This window comes from Bidens hawaiensis, unplaced genomic scaffold, assembly GCF_021521415.1.
Source record: "Bidens hawaiensis isolate Kalapana, Puna unplaced genomic scaffold, B.hawaiensis_p1.1 tig00059276_1, whole genome shotgun sequence".
In the NCBI taxonomy this organism is placed as follows: Eukaryota; Viridiplantae; Streptophyta; class Magnoliopsida; order Asterales; family Asteraceae; genus Bidens; species Bidens hawaiensis.
This window is the reverse complement of record NW_027500691.1, coordinates 15,745-24,854: the sequence shown is the minus strand read 5'-3', so window position 1 is coordinate 24,854 and position 9,110 is coordinate 15,745. Positions and strand designations below refer to the sequence as shown.

General features: G+C 34.3%; 1 pseudogene; it reads left to right on the top strand.

Annotated features, from left to right (window-relative positions):
* Nucleotides 1-4,884: 4,884 nt before the first annotated feature.
* LOC143602636 (serine carboxypeptidase-like 2) lies at nucleotides 4,885-7,508 on the top strand (annotated as a pseudogene).
* Nucleotides 7,509-9,110: the final 1,602 nt, after the last annotated feature.

The window sequence follows — 9,110 nt, the reverse complement described above, 5'->3', positions numbered from 1 at the left end:
ATATCAACATCTTCCTTAAACCTGGAATGACCCGAACATCTTTCAAGGTCCAAGTGGTTCCCAATGGAGTTTTTAAGTTTATGTATCTCATTCCTGTTATATCAAGACACTGATTATTAGCCAAACGAAATTTACCAAAGTTACCTGTTCGTAGTTTCTTCATCATCTTCGTGCTAGAAATAGCATGAAAAGATGCTCCTGAATCCATAATCCAGTCTTCAACAGGATTCTCGACACAACATATAAGCACATCATCTGAATCATCTGATGTTGATGTGGCAGTGTTCACCTCTTTCTTTTCTTTAGGTGGGTTGCTGCATTGACTTCTGAAGTGCCCGTTTTCTTCACAATTCCAACAAACTATGTCTTTCCTTGGTTTTGCTGATCTTGACTTACTTCTTCGTTTAGACTTTGATCTTCCTCTGGTTCCTCCCTTACTACTGTTTCTTACTCTACCCTCTGTACTGAGTAACGAACTTGTCTCTCCAGTGCTTCTTCTTCTCGAATCCTCACTTAGTATCAAATCACGAACCTTACTGAACGTGAGAGCTTCAGATCCAACTGACCCGGTAACTGCAGTGATTGTTCCTGACCAGCTGTCAGGTAATGAGGATAAAAGTAGGCATGCTTGTAGTTCATCATCTAACTTGAAATTAACGGAAGACAAACGAGACAAGTGAGAATTAAACAGGTTAATATGAGTAGTAACTGAACTTCCCTCTTTCATGCGTGTGTTAACTAACTCCCGTATTAGGAACACTTTATTGGCAGCAGATGGCTTCTCGTACATGTTTGACAACGCTTCCATAATCCCACGCGATGTGGTTTGTTCTAGGATGTTGTATGCAACATTCATAGATAGAGTACGCCGGATTGTTGACATAGCCTTCTTGTCAAGTGCTGTCCAAGCTGGTGTTATCGGTGTAGGAGGAGTCCCTAGAGCCGAATCCGAATCCTTTTGTACTAGCAAATCCGTGATTTGCATCTTCCACCATCCAAAATTCTGCCCATCAAACACCACAATTCTGATCTTCCCGTCTTCAGCCATTACTTCTGTTTCTGGACTGAACAGAACCAACAACAGCAACAGTTGAGAACCTGATCAGCAGCAGCTGCTGCGTTTGGTGGGTCAGGGATGACTGTGGTCAACTGCAACAGATCTGGGTTGTCTTCCAGCAAAACCCTAGCAGTTGGCTAGGATCGGTTTTGGGTTGGTTACGGCTAGGTTGGTGTTCTTCGATGATCAAGAGCCGAGCCTGGCTCTGATACCAGTTGTTAGGTATCGAAGCACACACACACATGAACAGAAATCAAAGGACAAAGAAACACGAGAGATTTACGTAGTTCGGTTACAGCGTGTAACCTACATCCACGGGGGCAACTAGGGTTTACTATTTAGTGATAATGATTTACAGATACAAGAGATCTATTTATAGGATAGCTAATTAGAGTTTAACCCTTTGCTAATATTGCTAAACAAGAAACCTAACAAACTGGGCTTTGGCAATTAGAGCTGGCCAGGCCCGTTTCTGCCTTTTTCTCTAATTCTCAGCTATCCCATTATGGGCTGGGCTGAAGACAACATATCTCCAACAACTATTATATAAATTAACAAAATGTGATTAAAGTTAAATAACCAAACTTGTATTTATTTTTGAATAAATTAAAAATAAACCGTAAGATTTTGCTTTTGCTAAAAGACAAAATTGTCAAAATACAAAATTACCCTTAAAATGTCTTAATTTTATGCATTAGTTTTTGTACTAAAAGCAACAAGTTTGGTACCTTTTAAAATTTAAGAGGTCCTCCACTCATGCTTTATATATAGTATAGATTATGTATGATAGAGTTAGAATGAAAAGTCACTCTAAAGTAGAAACTCGATAAATTAATACTTTATTATTTAATAAACTCTCTAAGATAATATTTTTTGCCGGTCCCGACTCGGGGATAGGGTGCTAAATTAATAATTTGCTAAAATTATAAGATAATACATTTTTGATAATTTCTTTAGACCCCATATAAAATATAAATTAATAATTCCTTATATATAACATATTACATGAATGATTTATGAAGGTTTCTTAAAAAATGACTCAATTGTCTTTTGTTTTTTGTTGAAATCAATTTCCCCTTGAATCTCGTCTATAATTTTTCTTAGCATGGTAAGAACTTCTAGTGTTTGTCTTAACCTATTTTGATCTTGTATTTATATGGAAAATATTTTTAATGTCCATAAAGTGATACATTGAACACAAGAAGCATAATAAGGTGAGAGATTGAAGGTTTCTTTCAAATTGGACCGTTCATTTGATATACATGCATTGTATACAATAATTAAGTGGAAGCTTAAAATGTGTTTGTAAACTAAGTATTCTACTATAAATTAATAAAATATTAATTAATATATAAATTATTAATTATTAATTTATCGATTAATTAATAACTTTTTTAATTAATAAATTTTGGTGGTCCAAAGTGTATGATTTTATAGGGCAATGGTTATTCACACACCCTTTTTGGATATTCACACACCCTCTTAATACACATATTATCTTTACATACATCCTATAAAGGGTGTATGAATAACACATCCCTTTTATAGAGTTTATAATGTAGTTATAAAATTCCGTAAAAACTTGATGTAACACTCAATTTTTTTTTAAACATAAGTAAAACCAAATAGCTGGCTCCTACTAGTTACCGCACTTGGCCCAAGGGAGCGTTTACTTTTTTTGGCACCTAAATGTTTTGGGTAGTAATGGTTTGGTCGGCGTTAAACATCCAAGGTGAATGGTTTTTGACACACACATCACGCAGTCTTATGTTTAAAAAAATTGATTGTTACATGGAGTTTTTATAGGTTACATATTGCTTGTTAGTAATTCTTATTTGTTTTTTTACAACCGTTTAGTTTTCTGTTTTTTCACTATTTGTTTTTAAATGTGGACAATCACATAGGTCCATTGCAGAATGTTGAGATTGTTATTTTGTTTTTATTCAAAATTTTCATTCTAACACATGATTTAGTTTTCACTAACAATTTATAATATCTGTTATTTAAAAATTTATATTCACATGATATTTTTATTCTTCATCTACGCATCAACATTAATTATATTTAAAACGAATCATACTTAAAATAGATTATATTTGTTACGGGACCCAAATAATTTGTTTAACTTCAACTACGTTTTTAACTTATATAGCAAAGTGGAAAGATAATAAACAAAATCCACATTTAAGTATGGTTTAACACATGCATATTTTAAATTATTAGGAAAAAACTCAATTATCTACACTTACTAACAAAGTAGGATTTCTACTTGATGAGGGTGTTAAATAGTTAGAGTGTGAAATAGAAGGTCAAATTCAATCCTTATATGACGTAACATTTTGTTGTTAATAAAAGGTTCCACTGTATATGGACAATAAAAAAGATTGGATGGACTTTTATGGAACGAGGTTTTAAGCAATATTTAATAGAAGATTTCTTCTTTCTTTTTCGAAATTGAATTTAAATAATTCCCATTATGTACCATTAGTCTAAGTAGTTATTGCGGATAAATATCGGATATCGGTCAAGAATTGATGTATGAGATATCGGTTATCACATTGAGATATCGGTAATTTTAATGTCATGTAAAATTCATATATATAGCAATTTAACATTAAATAATTCAATATAATCTCCTACCATAAACAAATTAACCTTTTACAAATTGCAATACACTAACACTCATAGCAAGTACGAATTGATTATGACTTAAAACGTTAACATTGAACACTAAAAGTTGATAATTAAGACTTAAAACACTGATATCGGGAATATCGGTCAATATTAGTCAAATATCGCTCAATATCGTTGATATTATCGGTACTGATATTCAGAACCGATATTCTGATTTATATATCGCCAAGGGACCGATAACCGATATATCGCCGATATATCATATATCACTGATATATCGGTGATATATCGGCGATATCGACTGCATAGGTATTAGTTAATAACATTCCTAACTAAAGAGTTTGTAGCTAACGATTCCATCTTTTAACGTTTTGTTCCCAACGAGTAGTGTCTAACGGAAGCTTAACTCAGTTAGCCTCCGATCGCCAGAAAAACGTGTTAGCCATAAAACTCAATTTGAACACCGTCGCTGCCGACAACCACCATGTGAACACCACCACCACAAAGTTACTCACCACCAACCAACCCACTCCCATTTGAATACCACCGCTAACCACCACCACCGTTGCCGAAACGTTCTGCGTAGTTGGGTGCTCGTCGGATCTGGCTCAAATCCTCCCCCATTACCGTCATTGAGTTGGTGCGACCCTCTTTTTCTTCTGTCGTTGACTCTGACGGTGGTTCTAGGATTCCGACAACTTCAATAATTGGGGTTTTATTACTAGAAAAATATTCCTAAAGCTCCGATTTAAGGGTACAAAAAGGTTTGGGATGAAAATGTGAGTTTTTTTTGGCAAAAAGAGTTTCTTGGCCAAAAAAGTGTTTTCCGACGACCGAGACTAACGGGGTTAAGCTTTCGTTAGTCACAGCTTGTTGAAAACAAATATGTTAAAAGATAGGGCTCGTTAGGTGGGACTATTATTTGCCAATAGTTCATATTAGGATTATTTAAATCCAATTTTCCTTTTTTTTTTCTTTAGTTTTATATTTAGTGGTTCATTTTTTCTATTTAACTTGTTTTTTTTCAATGTTTATTAGTATTTATTTAATTATTATTAATTTTTTTAAGGTTCTCTTTTTTTTTCTTTACACATTTTTTATTACGAATAACTTTTTCATGATTTCTAAATATGTCATTTCGGTACGTTTTTTTATCTATGTTTTGATGTTCGGTGATTTCTAAAAAGAGACCCATGTCATTAGTATTTTTTGTTTCAATGCATCTTTAAAGAAAATCACTCACACCCGATTTGTAACAATTTTCGTGTTTATGGTTTTTGCAGACAGCTAACATCATATTCATAGATCTTCCTGCTGACACTGGTTTTTCATATGTAAAGAGATGGAATTCATCAAAGAAAAACAGTGATTCCCTTGTAGTGACACATGCATACGAGTTTATAAGAAAGGTCAGAAACTAAATCATAAGTTTGATCGATGTAGCGCTAGTTTTTTGGTCAGTTGATCCACACGTCTCTTTAGGTGAATGTCTTTTTAAATGTCAGCAATATGACAATACTAAGAAGACTAGAAGAGAACTATGAGAACAACTTGCTTTGAGTCGTGTGACATATAAGACGGTTTTGTTACCGTAGAATCTACTATTTTTCTCTCCACATCATACAAGGGATTATGTGGTTCTATATATAGTGATTGTATTAAACAAGCCTATGTGTTCTTCAAACACAAGGGTGATCTATTAATCTTGGGTTTTTCAAGTTGTGGGTTTCCTCCTGAGTAAACCCCATGACAAATAGACCCACATGTAAAAATAATTATATTATGTTTTTTTTCATATTTATATTTTGGTAATGAAAGGCGTTCTTCTCATTGTTAATTTGTGTCTAATGATTGATCGTGTTTTAATGAATTTGCAGTGGCTCATTGACCATCCTATCTTTCTCGATAATCCATTATACATCACGGGGATTTCTTACATAGGACTTATCGTTCCTAGAGTTGTTTCGGAGATATATAATGGTAACAATTGTACACGTAGAAAGAAAAAGTACTTAGGGCGTGTTTAAAATGTTACCGGTTAATTGTAAATAACGAATTTCTGCACATGAGAGGTTTTCTTTATTAAACTTCTTCTTTTGTAGGCAATGGACGAGGGCTTAGACCAGAACTAAAAATTAAGGTAACTCAATATTTTGCACTTACATAACTCGGATTTATTTACCGTGTCATTGATTCATAGTTCATGTATTTGGATCTTTGTGTAGGGTTTGTTGGTTGTCAACCCACTTATAGACAAGTTCATAAATTTTAATGCAAGAACTGAATTCGCTTATCGAGTTGGACTTATCGATCCTGAGCTATATGAGGTAACTAATATTAAACTATGAATCATTTATTTCATGCATAAAATGAAATGTGTTTATTATTAGTTGGTTTAATCCTATTTTGATCTTTGAAGACAGCAAAAGTACACTGTGGAGGTAAATACGTATACATCAATCCAAATAACACATTGTGTTTGGATAGTCTTCGCCCAATAAATGAGGCGAGTTGATCAACGAACGTCCCTGATCTTTCGTTACTTGTGTTAGTGACCTCTTATTCGCATTCTAACTTATTAACCTTTTCGTTTGTAGAGCTTGCATCGGATCAATGTGAATTATATCTTAGATCCAGTTTGTGATGCAGAAGATCCAACACTAATTTGCCGAGTAAATTTAACCCTCGACCATAAATCCTTAACCCTGTGTTACATATATCTAATGCATAACCTTTTCTATGACTATATTTTATATTTAGGATACCATTTATTCCTATTCTAATACTTGGGCAAACAAGGAAACCGTGAGACAAGCTCTCAACGTTCGTAAGGTACGCTAATCATACACCTAGACTATCAATGATGAAATGATCAACAACGTATAGATGTCAAATAATAAAAAAAAATATTTTTTTGAATGTTTGTGTTATGATTATGTAGGAAACTGTGGGTACATTTCAATTCAGCAACTCGAACATTAGCGACTTATTGGGGAAACCGGATTCCATGTATTACTCTCATGACATCTTTAGCAGCGTGAACTACTACAAACAATTTGTTACCAAGAACTGCCGTGCCATGATCATCAAGTAAGCGATTTCCTTAACCCGACAAGTGACAACCCCTCCCCTCGATCTCCTCTTTTATAGTCTAATTGAAAGTGTGTTGAATTGATTTGCAGTGGTGATCATGACATGACATTTCCATATATCAGCACATAACGATGGATAAAGAGTCTAAAGCTTAGAGTCACTAGTCCTTGGAAACCATGGTTCATTCGAACTCAAGTTGGTGGGTGAGTTCGAGTTCTTAATGTTTTAGACATTCATCATATACTAAAACCGGGTTATGCTTTGGTTATTTTTATTAGTTATGCAATATTGTAATAAGTATGCCGAGTCTTCATTATGAACATCTTTTGTTGGTATGCAGATATGAGAAGACATACTCAGAGGCCAATTTCTCTTTGAAATATGCCACCATCAAGGTAAGATGCAAGAATTATCAATCACATATTAATATTTTAATAATAGTATTGAGCACTTATGTGCATTTTCATTTATATTTATATTTAATTATAAAAACATCTGCAACACTGTAGACTAAACATTGTCCCAAGTTAACCATTTATTTTAGTCAAGTTAACTAAAGTGAGTTGAAAACAATAGTTGCTCATATGATTTATAGACTAAACACGAGCAAATGTTATATGCTTTGCAGGGCGCGGGTCACTCGGTGGCAATTTACAAGCCTGAAGAATCAATGGTCATTGTGCAGAAATGGCTCGCTTCTCAGACTAATTCTTCAAAATCTTAATTACCATTTCTACATAAATAGCACATTTACCATTTATGTATAGCGCACATATGTTAACGTGCACTTGAATAAATAGTATTATTATTGTTATTATTTTGAAAACTCATGTTAGTAATATAATTTTTGTGTTAAAATGAAAATATAATTTGAATGGAGCATGATGATGATAAAGGAAATAGGTTAAATTCAAACTTTAACTCATTGTCTGGTATCACTAGTAGGACCAGCTTAATGATATTAGAGGTTTAAATTGAAAAGAATTTGTTACATTTTCTAAACAATTGTGTATAAAAAATGTGTTGATAATCGGTCTCAATCTTGTGATCTAACACTAAGCAAGACAAAGGATTACCACTAAAACAATAGTTATTTCTATTGCTAATACACCCATTAATATATAATATAATGCATTTTTTTAATAATTTGGAGGCTTTAATTAATTGTGGGCTAACCCCTATCTTCATTTCACTGGCCCATAGGCCGTCAACCTTTTTAATAATTTGGAGGCCTTAATTAATTGTGGGTCTGAAACCTATCTTCATTTCGCTAGCTCATAGGTCGTCAACCACTAGGATTATGCTGATTTTGCTACTGCGCACCCTCAAATTCAACCTTTAACCCATTTCCTTCATCTAGCTCTGATTGGCCGGGCTGTGGTTTGATTCTCCCTAAAGAAAAACCAAAAGGGTTGAAAAAAATAATTAAAAAGGGAAAAAGATTTCACAGGATCTGTCAATTTATTAGATCCCAAAATCAAGGAGCACAATTACAGCAATTACAATCAATTGACAGCCTTATTATTCTAATATATTTTCCTAATTTAGACCTTGTATTTTATTATAAATATGTTTTCCCTGTTATTGTAAAATTCATTCACAAATATATCAAATACATTCATAAGCATCAAGCTCTTTGATTCACAACATGGTATCAGAGCGGTGAAACGATTCTTTTAGCTCATAATCTACCTGATCTCAAATCAAGGCTACCATGTCTGGGGACTGCAGTCCGAACGAACTCGCAGTTCAACTTGCGAACCTTCTTCAAACCAACCTCTATACCCAGAATCAAATCCTAAAACAAACCCTTTCCGATAGCTTGAAGATCAGTCTCAAGCTAAACAACCAGAATTATGCCTTATGGGCCCGAATGATTCGATTCGCTACAGGGGGAAATCCAAAACCCTATTAAGTCACCTGTTCTGAAACCCTACACCACCAAACGCATCAGATGAAAGATGAAAGATGAAAAATACGAGCAGTGGGAACAGGATGATCTCGTCGTGTTCTCGTGGCTCATACAAAACATCGAACCCGTGCTAGCCGCCGACCTCACCGAGTTTCCCACAGCAAAAACACCGTGGGACGCCTTGGTGGTTATGTACAGTAGTGGTTCGTCTCTTGAAGAGTTCTGGATCATGTTATAGGGCATATGGGGAGAGATTGATCGAAGGGATCCAAATCCCATGACTTGTACCGTAGACATAGCAACGTACAATAAAGTCAGGTCAGAACAAAAACTATTTCAATTTCTAAACTCTCTTAACCAACAGTTTCATCCGATAAAAAGGGAAATTCTCCGGTGTGACCGACTTCCCTCTGT